This window comes from Saccopteryx bilineata, chromosome X (genome assembly GCF_036850765.1).
Source record: "Saccopteryx bilineata isolate mSacBil1 chromosome X, mSacBil1_pri_phased_curated, whole genome shotgun sequence".
Lineage (NCBI taxonomy): Eukaryota > Metazoa > Chordata > Mammalia > Chiroptera > Emballonuridae > Saccopteryx > Saccopteryx bilineata.
Genome location: NC_089502.1, coordinates 66,208,522 through 66,222,067, shown reverse-complemented (window position 1 = coordinate 66,222,067; position 13,546 = coordinate 66,208,522).

Sequence of the window (13,546 nt, the reverse complement as noted above, 5' to 3'; positions counted from 1 at the left end):
ACTTTCAGAAATGACTACATTTCACATCCAATTCTTACAGAGGTGTCACTTTTCTAACCCATTTGATTAGTTACACATGCCCTAACTTACAAATAAAATGTTTTTCACATTACAAATAGAAAAAAAATTAGAAATAATCTGATTATATATTAAAAAGTGATTGATTGAAAATATAACAATAATTCTCCACAATGGAATGCCATGTGAATGTGAAAAAGAATAAAGAAACATTCTATGCAGTGAGATGAAAAGATCTCCAATAGAAATTTAAGTGAAAGAAACAAAGATACCAGAGAGAATATATGCTTTATGAGTTGTAGCTTTTTTTAAAAGAAGATTATATATATGTATGTATATATGTGTATAATATATATTAATAGGTTACATATTTTTATTTGCTTGTATTTGTATTAAAAAACTCTGGGAGGATGTAAAATAAAATAAAAGTGATTACCTATAAAAGAGAAATAGTGTTTGGAGAAATAAATGAGCAGCAAGAATGAAGTTTAGACCCAATACTCATTTTCAGCTAGTATGTAAGGATAATTGTACTGGTTGATAAAATACAGTTGACCCTTGAACAACATGGGTTTGAACTGCATGGGTCCACTTACACATGGACTTTTTTTTTTTTTAATCAATAGATATAGTATTCTAAATGAGTTTTCCTTTCCTTAAATTTTTCTTACAATTTTTTTTCTCCAGCTTACTTTATTGTAAAAATACAGTATATAATGGATATAACATACAAAATATTTCTTAATTGACTGTTATTAAAAAGGCTTCCAGTCAACAATAGCTATTAGTAGTTAAGATTTGGAAGAGTCAAAAGTTATACAAGGAATTTTTTTTTTTGTATTTTTCTGAAGCTAGAAATGGGGAGGCAGTCAGACAGACTCCCGCATGCGCCCCACCGGGATCCACCCAGCACGCCCACCAGGGGGCGATGCTCTGCCCATCCGGGGCGTCGCTCTGTCGCTACCAGAGCCACTCTAGCACCTGGGGCAGAGGCCAAGGAGCCATCCCCAGTGCCCGGATCATCTTTTTGCTCCAATGGAGCCTCGACTGCGGAAGGGGAAGAGAGAGACAGAGAGGAAGGGGGGGTGGAGAAGCAGATGGGCGCTTCTCCTGTGTGCCCTGGCCAGGAATCGAACCCCAGACTCCTGCATACCAGGCCAACACTCTACCACTGAGCCAGCCGGCCAGGGCTATACAAGGAATTCTGACCGCACAGGGGTATGGCACCCCTATCTACCATGTTGTTCGAGAGTTACCTGTACTTCCAAACCAGTTGGTAAATGTCAGCTGTGCTGTTTACCCTCCACCTTATGTGTTGCTCTGACCTTCTGCTCCAGAGCACCAGGAATCTTCCAGATAGCAAAAGCTAAAACAAAATGATCGATATCTAAGATTTATTAAGGGAAACACGGGTGAAAAGTAAAGGAAGAAGAGAGGAAGGGTAGGTGGGGAGAGCTTTTAGACTCCCAAGCAGTTCTGACAACTATAAAAGAAGAACAGTAAAAATGGAAAGCTGTGCGAGAAGACTCTCACACGTGCTGCATCCCAGAGAAAGTCCCAAGCAGACCAATGAGAAGCCCTGAACAAACACTGCTCCTTAAAGGAATCTGGGTTGTATAGGAATAACCTGGCCTTAGTACATGCATAATGCTCAATCATTGGCCTGGAGCAGTCTAGTGCAAGTGTAGTCCCAGCTGGCACACTGATAGACTGCAAATTTGCAGGAGCTTGAGGCTGTCAGGTGACCACACTCCTCCCATCAAGACCTCTCTTTAAGTGAGATCCGAGCAGCAAATTCTCATGACTGTCACTACACAGATACACTTCTCTAAACATGTTCATTCCTCCAAAGTTCCCATGGGCTTCTCTTCCTTAGGGGAAAATTTAAAAAGAATATAGTGAGAAAACTTATCTTCCATCATTGCAGTTGACTTAAGGGCCACAAGTACTCAGCCTCCTATGTTGTCTAATCTAAATTTCTATTATACTCAACTACAGTGTCTAAAAGTGTTGATGCCTCATCTGATGATATGATCCCAAATTTTATTTCTGAAGAGTATGAGTTTCTAGTAATCATAAAGAATAAATATATATATTTTTGGAGGGGGGCAAGATGTATATAGCTGCAGTGACCAGAGCTGATTCAACAAAAAATATAAGCTCTAAGTGAGTCAGTAAAAGTGATGGTGAGACCACTCCCGAGCATATCTTTGGTTTCTGAGCACGAATGTTTTCTTGTATAACTCTCCTGATTTAATGCAGATATTGCATCTTAATGTATGGAACATAGTCTTGCTGAGTATTACATCCAAGCTATGTGTTGTACCTTCTGTACATCATTCAAGCTGTCTTTGAGGTGAGCTGCTTTTGAATAGTACAATATAGAATATATTTGGTGTACTTCATAGTCAGGTGCACACTCCCACACCTCCTTTACTTTGAAGTAAATACACATTGTCTCCTTAAGATCACTCACATGTTGCTGCAATGTAGATGTCATCCACTTTCAGCTAGCTTGAACCCACTGAGCCAATGTATTTATACATTAAGTTCAGTTTTACTCCCTTCGTTTGTATAACCATAGGTTCAAGATGAAGGAAGGTTCTGGTGTAAATATGTTGCATAACACAGAAGTCTGTGCTACTTTTTTATAAGCTTATGTATACCCTCTGGTTCTTCTCAGACTTGATTCCAGAATTAAAAATTCCATTTTATGATGGACAGCTGCTCTGTCTGTCTGGATTTACTTTGATAAGTTCAGCAGAATCTGACTTATAATTGGCGACTCTGAATGCATGGTCATTTTGTGACCTATTGTATAGCATTTTGTCTCTATTATGTCCCAGTACCATGCCAGGAGCTCTCTTTCAAAAGACATATCATTCTTTGCTATAGATAGTGTGACCTTGCTTCAGAATCTCAGGAATCAGCATTGAGATCCTTACCCTGGGGCCTGTCCTAAGCCTCACTTGCAACTTTTCCCACAACTGACAACTTCAAAACCATTGTATCTTCTTGATTATATGGCACAAGCGTCAGGTGTACTGATGCCACAACCCGGACTTGTTTCCAAGTCCTTTTCTGTCTCCAGGTCTCATTGAAATCTGGCAATTTAGTGTTACCCAGTAAATAAAAAGAAGCATTATTCTGAGGTGAGAAATGTGTTGCTTCAGAATACAAATTAGGCTACAAGAATTGTGCTCCTTCCTGTGCAATAGTAAATGCAAAATGCAGCAACATTTTTCTTTAGAAGGGACATTGTCTCAACGTCTTTTGACCTCCAGATTTTTAAAACTTTTACTCAAGTTGCAGTTTCTAAACATTATTTTTAGGATTTATTTTCTATTCTTTAAAATCATGTGCATTAATAAAACTTTCCAGCATATAATTTACCTTTTTTATTATCCTGCCTAATAAACATGATATTATCAATGTAAAGGAACTGGGTGATATTTTATAGAGTGTGCAGATATTCCAGAATATTTTACACTATTTTGACAAATAATGGGAAATTTACACAGCCCTGAGCAAAACTATAAATGAATAGTGTCTGTTACATGTGTAGGTAAACTTCTTCTGTTACTCATTTGTTATTGGATGAAAAAGAATTAATTTCCCACGCTCTGGCCAGTTAACTCAGTCAGTTAAGAGTGTTGTCCCAAAACAACAAGATTGCGGGTTGGGTCCCCGTCAGGATACACAAGAGAAGCAACCAAAGAATGCACAATTGAAACAACAAATGAATCTTTCCTTCCCTCTCTCTCCCTTTCTCTCTTTGTCTCTCTAAAAATAAGAAAAATAAAAAAATAAACCCTGGCCAGATAGCTTTGTTGGTTGTAGTTTTATCCCAGAGCACAGAGGTTGCCCATTCAATTCCCTGATCAGGGCACATACTGGAGCAGCTCTATATTCCTGTATCCTTTGCTTCCTGCCTCTCTCTCTCTCTCTCTCTCTCTCAAATAAGTAAATAAAATAATATAAATTTATTGTCCAAATCAGTGCTGATGAAGTCTTTCTAAACTGATCAAACTCTAATATTACATCCAGCAGAGTGTCTGCAATGGGAGATACTATATAGATGACTTTGTGGTAGTCTACAGTCATTATCCATAATCTTTCTAGGTTTTTAAGTGGCCAAGCTAGCAAAGTAAACAGAGATGAGTGAGACTGTTACCCATACATCATTTAGATCTTTAAAAGTGGTACAAATCATTGCCATGGACACAGAAAAGGTATGTTGTTTTGTATGTTTGCTTGTTTTGTTATAGATTATTTTGTATTTTTGTATTTATCTCCTGGAGAGGATAAGAAAAGTTGCAAATGTTTATACTTGGATCTTCCTGTTATAAGAGACCTTACCCCAAAGTCCATAGACCAAATACAGTGTGTCAGTAAAGTCATGGTGCACTTTTGACCGGTCACAGGAAAGCAAAAAAAAAGATGATAGAAATGTGAAGTCTGCCCCAAATAAAAGAAAAACCCTCCCAGTTTCTGTAGGATGATGTGGCAGCATGTGCGCATGTGCAGATGATGACATAACACCGTGTATACAAAGGAGCAGCCCACGGCCATGCCAGTCGAGATGTGGATGGTACAGAGGAAAGTTCAGTGTGTTCTGTGGCTTGCTACATTCGAATCCATGACCAAAGAGCAACATGAATATCGGCGCGTTTATAATGAAGCACCACCACATAGGAATAATATTACTCGGTGGGATAAGCAGTTGAAGGAAACCGGCAGTTTGGTGGAGAAACCCCGTTCTGGTAGGCCTTCAGTCAGTGACAAGTCTGTAGAGGCTATACGGGATAGCTACCTAAAGAGCCCTAAAAAATCTGTGCGTTAGCCCACATCAAATTGCACTGAATAGATATGAAACTAGGAGAGTTTTTCTTTTATTTGGTACAGATTTCACATTTCTATCATCTTTTGTTGCTTTCCTGTGACTGGTCAAAAGTGCACCATGACTTTACGGACACACTGTATAGGTTACTGCAAAGTATGGAATTGGCATATATATTCTTAGAGAATGAGAAAATGAGAACTGAGTGGGATTACAAGCTTCATCAGATATCGCGGTCCAGCCACAATGAGTCTATTATGGGGTCTTCGAATGCGAAAAGGTATGGAATTAAAATAAATGATATACAAGGACTTAAAGATAAATATACACAGATGGGTTCAGGAGGACGCCACTGCAACAGTCTGTACTGTTCATTAGCCGTAAAGTCCGCGATCCCAGAAGCACATCCACTTTTATTCATAGAACAAAACGTGGTCCATCAGCAATTCAGTTAAGTTTCCAAGGCAACTCAAAGGCAACCCCCACCATACCATCCAAATCTACTTTACAATAATAAGAAACTAGCTTCTAGCCTCCTCCAGACAACATGGGTGAGACAAATGAGAATCAGGTGTAGCTCTTTGTTAACTAGGCAAATGAGGTGGGGTTTGGGCCCAGCACCTCTGTCCAGATTGCAAAAATACCCTGTTTATTTATTCAGTCCCTAACAATCAGATCCACTGTTGCCTGAGCTAGAATCAATACTCTGTTTATTACCTGTCCACATGCATTCCTTTTCTAGGGCTCCCTAGCAAAGCAGCAGATGCCTAAGCCGCCACAAACTGAGTGGCTTAAATAAGATAAGTTTATTTTCTCAGGATTCCAGAAGTCCAAAATCAACATATTGACAGAGTATGTTCCTTCTGAGGGCAATGAGGGAGGGACACTCTCTCAGCTTGTAGATGGTTGCTTTCATGTTCACATGATATTCTCCTTCTATGCATGTATCTGTCCAATCTTTTGAAATTTTTACGTCAACACAAATCAAGTTAATTAGGACTTGGTATCATTTTAACTTCATTTCTTCTGTAATGACCCTATCTCCAAATGAGATTATGTTCCAAAGTACTGGTGATTAAGACTTCAACATATGAATTTTGGTGGTCGGATGTGATTGAACCCACAACACACTTCCAAGTCCTTACTAAGAAAGATACTGGAAAGATGATGCTTCAGTTCTCTGAATAACAACATCAAGTCAGGTCTTATCTCAAACAATACTCAAAATATGTGAGTATTACCCTTTCCCAGCATACAGTCACCCAAATTAATGGTTCTATGTCCTATAGAGAAAAGACTGAAGGAAGCTTTACATTCTACTCTTCTTGCAGTGTTGCAAGTTTTTATCCCCATGTGAACCTATATTCAATGGGTTGTGAAGTTGAATACTGGCTCAGATCCAGGTATTGTGCAATGAACCATGGCTTCTTATGGTAGCAACAGGTCTCAGATTCTGCTCTCTAATTCTTGTTTTCTTTTTTGGATTCTACATGTTAAGTAGTACTCTCATGAACTGCCCACATATTTTACACCTAGGAATGTCATGTTTTATTAACTACTTTAACAGGTTTCTCAGGGTTAAGCTTCCAATAGTGCCACTCCAACATGGCTGATTATTACGGTAATCACAATTTCCTGACTTCCAGCAATTAAGTGCCAACAGTTGGCCTCTGTGATTCTGGAGGCCCATCTTACCCACGGATGTTATCAAGCCCACTTCTCTGATGGCCCTTGCTACCACCCTGGCCTACAAGAAGAGTCACTACTGAACATTTTTAGTGAAGCCCGAGATTCTTTCACCAGTGGATTCCTAATGGCACTGGTAAATGAGAGGTCCTATGGGCCCTCCTGTGAAACACTATCCTCTGCCGTAGCTTCTTTGATTTTTTAAATTTTTAAATATTTAATGGCATTCATTTGTACAAACATCTTATTTATGTTTTTAATTTAATTTATTGGGGTAACACTGATTAACATAATTATACTGGTTTCAGGTGCCCAGTTCTACAACACATCTCTGTACATTGTATTGTGTCTTCACCTCCCGAGGTCAAGTCTTCATCTATCACCATTTATCCCACCTATACACCTAACCAACTCACACCCCTGCTCAAAAATTACCACACTGTTCTCTGTGTCTATGAGTTTTTCTCTTTTTTCTTTTTCTTTTTTCCCAATCCCTCCACCTTGATCACCCAACTTTCCCCCCAAAAAAACTATCAGCCTGCTCACTATCAATGAGTCTGTCTCTATTTTATTTTTTAGGTCATTTTATTCATTAAATTCTACATATGAGTAAAGTCATATGGTCCTTTTCTTTCTCTGACTGACTTATTTCACTTAGTATAATACTCTCCTGGTCTATCCATGCTGTTGAAAAAGGCAAATTTTCTTTTCTTTTCTTTTTTTATGAAAAAGTAGTATTCCATTGTGTATATGTAGCACGGCTTCTTTATATACTCATCAACTGATGGCCACTTGGGCCATGTCCAAATCTTGGTTATTGTAAATAATGCTCTAGTGACCATAGGAGTGAATATCTCAGCAATGAACAATCTCTAAAACAATGCATGCACTAGCCTTACAAAAACACAATTATAGGTCTGTGAGGTCTACTTACAGCATTGTGTAATTTTTAAAATATAGCTCAGTCTTTTTTAAGACGATTTCTAGAAGAGTTTATTTGAGCTTAACTGATGACATTGTCCGGAAGCAAGATCTCAAATGCTCCCCAAATATAGCTCAATCTTCAATTCCTTTATTTGGGAGACTTGGTGGCATTCTTCTTTATCTCCACTAGGGGACATTACAGCTCTACGACTTATTGAATGTTACTGTAGTTTCAAAGTAGGAATTTCATTTCATATACAAATGTATTGTCTACCCTGCATATAATTGTAAGTTATACAATTACTCTTGGGAATCACAGACAATTATTATTGGGAATAAATAACATCAAAATTTGACATTTTTATTAAACAATCACCACTCAGATGTGTGCAGAAAGGAGGCAGCTCACTTTATTTTAAAAAGACTGCACATAATGTTCTTGGCCCAGAAACCCTTGGGTGTCTAGAGCACACATCTTATTTGTATCCTATTTTATTTCAAAAATCCTATGTGGATGTTGAAATGTCAGATTCTTTTCAGTTTATTTCAGTAGCTACTTCACACATTCATAATATACAATAAAATATTAAGTATATTTCACATAATGAAAACATTTAGCATAGTCCATAAACCAAATATTCTATTTCATTTTGTCATTATTTATTTTAACTTATTGGGGTGATATTTCCTAATTGAATTATAGAGGTTTCAAGTGTACAATTCTATAATACATCATCTGTATATTGTACTGCCTGGGTGTTCGCCACCCCAACTCAAGTATTCTCTTTATTTTTGTAATAATGTTTTCCCATTTCTTAATTATTTTCTTTTACCATGGCTTTTATGAAGCTAGTGATGAACTCTACCCTTCTCTAATAAAATAGCACTAAATAATAATAATAATAACAATAATAGTAAGCTAGTATCAGCAAAAGGTTAGAGTCTTAATGAAATTCAAACATTGTGACTTTTTTTAAATACACTTTATTACTATCCCTTTTAAATAGATTTATTAAAACTTGATACAGTGTCTATCATCTCCTTTCCTTCTTTCTGCTTTGAATTTATTAATATCAAATCGGCATATAACTTTATGTAAGTTTAAGGTATACAACATAAGAATTAGATACACATGAATATTATGAAAGTATTACCAAAATAAGCTTAGTTAATAAATCCAACACCTTACATTACTTTTATTTTGGGATGAGAATATTTAAAATCTATTCACTTAGTACTTTCAAGTATGTAATACAGTATTGTTATCTACAGTCATCATGCTTAATCTTAGATTCTTAGAACTTATTCTTCTTTCAACTCAAACTTTGTACCATTTGACCAACATTTATCTAATTTCCTGCAACCCCCAAGCACTGGAATCGATCATTCTACTCTGTCTCTCTGAGTTTGGGTGGGCTATCTTTCAATTTCACATAAAACAGAGATCAAGTATTTGTCTCCCACTATCTGACTTATTCCAGTTCACATGATGTTCTCAAGGTCCTTTCTTGTCATAAATCACAGGATGTTTTAGTTTTTATGGATGAATAATATTTCATTGCATATAATACTACATTTTCTCTATTTATTCATGTGTTGATGGCCACTTAAGTGGTTTCCATGTCTTGGCTACAGTGAATAACGTTACAACAAACATGGGGTGCAAATAACACTTTGAAATGGTGATTTCACTTACTTTGACTAGATAGTCAGGGATGGAATCGCTGAATGATAAGCTAGCTCTATTTTTGAGTTTTTGAGTGCTCTCCTTACTGTTTCCCAGAGTAGTTTTATCAACTTATATTGTCATCAAAAGCATTTTAGGAAACGTGGGTGGAAAGAGACTTTGCATGGGGCATGGGAGCACAGTGCAGTTTGTAGAGGGTTTGTATTGAGTGGGACATTAAAACCATGTCAACACAATAAATTAAAAATATAAATTTTAAATTGAAAACAAACAAACAAACAAAAAGCATACTTGGGTTCTCTTTTCTCCACAAACTTTCTAGCACTTGTTATGTTTTGTTCTCTTGACAATAGCCATGCTACCAGTTTTGAGGTGATGTCTTATTCTGGTTCAGAGTTGCATTTTGCTTAACACTAATGATAATAAGGATCTTCTCATAGGCCTGTTGGCCATTTATATGCTTTATTTGGAAAAATGTCTTTCCAGGATGTCTGCCCATTTTTATTTATATTATTTGGGCTTTTTTCTCCCTATTGATTTATATATTTTAAATAGTAAAACTATAACAGATATATATCATATATCATCCCAGCCTGTAGATTGCTTTTTATTTTGCTAATTGTTAATTTTGCCTTTCAGAAAATGTTTTGTGTTATGTAGTCCCACTTACTGATTTTGCTGTTGATGCCTTTGCTTTTGGTGTGAAATTCAAAAACTTTGCCAAGATCAGTCTCAAGGAGTTCTTTTCCTATGTTTTACTTTAGAAATGTAATGTTTTCAAGGCTTACATTTAAGTCTTATACTCGTTTCAAGATAATTTTTGTTCTTTTACTTGTGCATATCCAATTTTTTCAGCATCATTTATTATAAACTATTTATCCCCATTGAACATTCCTAGCTTTCTTGTCAAATATTAATTTCTGGATTCTATTCCATTTCACTGGTCTGTTGTTATGTTTTTATGCCAATACCATACTGTTTTGATTACTACAATTCTGTAATATAGTTTTATATTAGGATATGTAGTGTCTATATCTTGCTCAAGATCATTTTATCTATTTGAGGACTTTGGTGATTTTATATGTCTTTTAGAATTATTTTTTTTTTATATTTCTTTGAAAACTCCATTAGAATTTTGAAAAGGATTTTATTGAATCTATAGATGGCTGATTTTATAGATGATAATATTTTAGCAGTTTAGATACATAAACACCTGATATCTATTCATTTATTTGTATCTTTTTCAATTTTCTTTGTCAATATTTGATGATTTTCAGTGTAGAGATCCTTCATTTCTTTGGTTAAATTTATACCTAAGAATTTTATTGTTCATAGGCAATTATTAAATAAATGATTTTACTTTTCTTCAAGATACTCAATTTTAGATGTATAAAAGTGCAACTGAGGCCTGACCTGTGGTGGCGCAGTGGGATAAAGCATCGACCTGGAACACTGAGGTTGCCAGTTCAAAACCTTGGGCTTGCCTGGTCAAGGCACACATGGGAGTTGATGCTTCTCGCTCCTCCCCTTCTCTCTCTCTCTCTCCCTTCTCTCTAAAAATCAATAAATAAAATATATAAAAAGTGCAACTGAATTTTGCATGTCGATTTTGTATCCTGCAACTTTACTGAATTTATTCATTAGTTCTAATAGTTTGTTGTGGCATCTTTGGGGTTTTCTATATATAATTTTCTGTCATATGCCTTCTTTTCTGGTTGGGGTGTCATTTATTTATTTATTTATTTATTTACATAATTTCTCTGGCTAGTACTTTCAGCAGTATGTTGGATAGGAATACTGAGAGTAAGCACTTTTATATTATACCTAATTTTAGGGGGAAAGAGTTCAGCTTTTCATTATTCAATATGATGTTAGCTGTGGATTTATCATATATGAAGTTTTTAATGTTGAGACATATTTCTTCTATGCTCATTTGTTATCAAATGCTTTTTCTGCATCTATTGAGAGGATCATATGAATTTTTACTTCATTCTATTAATGTGGTTCAATATGTTTATTGATTACCTTATGTTGAATTATTTTTGCATGTCAGGGATAAATCATCTCACTTCTTCAAGGTGTATGATCCATTTGCTGTACTGTTGAGTTCATTTTGCTAGAATTTTTTGAGTCTTTCTGCATCTAAATTCACAAAATTTATAGGTCTGTATTGCCTTTTTATTGTAGTATCTTTTTTCTTTCTTGCTTAAGTATCTGTGCAATGCTGGCCTTTTAAAATGAACTTGAGTGTTCTTTCATTTTCAACTTTATAAAAGTTTTAGGATAATTATTGTTCTTCTTCTTTAAATATTTGATTAAAATCACCAGTAAGAACAGTTGGACCTGGGCATTTGTTTAGAGAGTTTTGATTGTTGCTTTCATACTTAGTCAATATTTGTCACTTCAGACGTTTTATTTCTTTGTGTTTCAGTCTTGGTAGTCTTTATAATTTTAGGACTTGATTATTTCTTTTCATTTACCCAATTTGTTGGCAAATAATTGTTTATAATAGCCCCTGATGATCCTGTCACTAGAAAAATGACTCGCAGGTCTGGCTGACTGTTGCTAAGAAAAACCAGACTTGTGACACAGGTGCTAATGAGAAGAAAAGAAGTTTATTCAAGTGCTAGCCACCTGAGACTACAGGGGGACATCTGTCCTCAAAACTCATCTCTCTCTTTTGGTGCAGGCAGGGATTTTTATAAGGAAAGAGAAAGGGAAATAAACAAGTCAAATCTCCTTCCATCACCATTTGTCACCTCTATATCCTCTCCCACCTCCCCCAATCATTCTTTCACTTCAGGAATCACCATACTGTTGTCTTTGTATATGAGTTGTTTTTTCAATCCCTACAACTTTTGTCACTGAGTCATGCAAGCTTTCCCCTCTGACAGCTGTCAGTTTTCTGTATCTATAAGTCTATTTCTATTTTGTTAGTTTATGTTGTTCATTAGATTCCACATATAAATGAAATCACGTGGCAATTGTCTTTCCCTGACTGGCTTATTTCAGTTAGCGTAATACCCTCTGGTTTTACTGATGTTATTGCAAAGAATAAGATTTCCTTCTCTTTTACAGCCAAGTAGTATTTCACCAGGTAAATGTACCACAGGTTATTTACTCACTCTTCTACTAATGGGCACTTGGGTTATTTCCAAATCTTGGTTACTGTAAGTAATGCTGCACTAAACATAGGGGTGCATATATTCTTTTAAATTAATGTTTCTGATTCCTCTGGGTGTAATCTCAGATGTAGAATCACTGGGTCATAAGCAAGTTTTATTTTTAGTTTTTTACTATTTTTAGTTTTTTGACTGCTTTCCATAGTGGCTGCATCATTCTGTGTGGGTGGAGCACAGAGCGCGTTCCTAGCAGCTGCGGCTGATGCAATGCTGTGAGAATACTCCAGCTCCCAGAACCCTCCTGAGCACACCCAGGAAGGGAGCCCGCCCGCCATAAGGAAGTGACTCAGTGCTAACCAGGAAGCTCCCTGATCTTTTCAGCCATTGCCTTCGAGGTACACGCTGTAACACCCTATAGGCTGAACCTGTGTATATAAGCTAGCTTACTTCCTGAATAAAGTGGATCTGCGTCACTGAACCTGGTCCCCGGAGTCAGGTCTCCGCGTCTCTGTCATCCTCATTCCCGGCAGGACTTGTCCACAACTGGCACCCAACGTGGGGCAGGGACCTAACCAGCATCCAAGGGACGGGTGAGTGACCCTCTGCAATGGGAAACCTTCTCCCCCACTCTCGAGCCCCGCAGGCTCAAGCCCTTCACACCCTATTGCAGAGTAGGCGAGTTAAATTAGTGAAAAGGATCTCTGTACTTACTGGGAGATTCTCTCTGGTCTCAGTCCCTGGATTGAGGATGTGCCTCTCTGGGACCCGGATACTTGGGCCCAAGCTTTCCGGCACGTTTGTTCGGCCAAAGTACATGGGGGACAAACCTTCCCTCTCAGCTTCATTTCTGCCCTGCTAGCAATACATGCCTGCCTGACCAGTGCTCCTGCTGGGGACCCTCTGCTGGTGCCAAAGATATTGCAGGCTGCCTCTCTCTCTGAGGAGCCCTTAACTCCCTATTCACCCACCTCCACTGAGGAGAAAAGTAGTTTAGCCTCCGAGTTTGTGGCTGAGTGTGCAGAAACAAAACTAATCAAATTGCTAACTGCTCCATCAGCTCTGCCGCAGGAAAAAGTGGAAGTCGCTACTTCCGCATTTCCTGCCGGGGCTCAATGCCCCACTCCAGCCTCTCAGACGCCATTTTCTCCAACACGTGTTCCTGCTGCAGACCCATGGGCCAGCCTATACGCCCCCATGTGTCTTTTTTCTTCTGTCTGTCTGTCTTGTCTATTTTTCTGTATCTCTTACTCTTTCCCCTGCCCTTCTCTC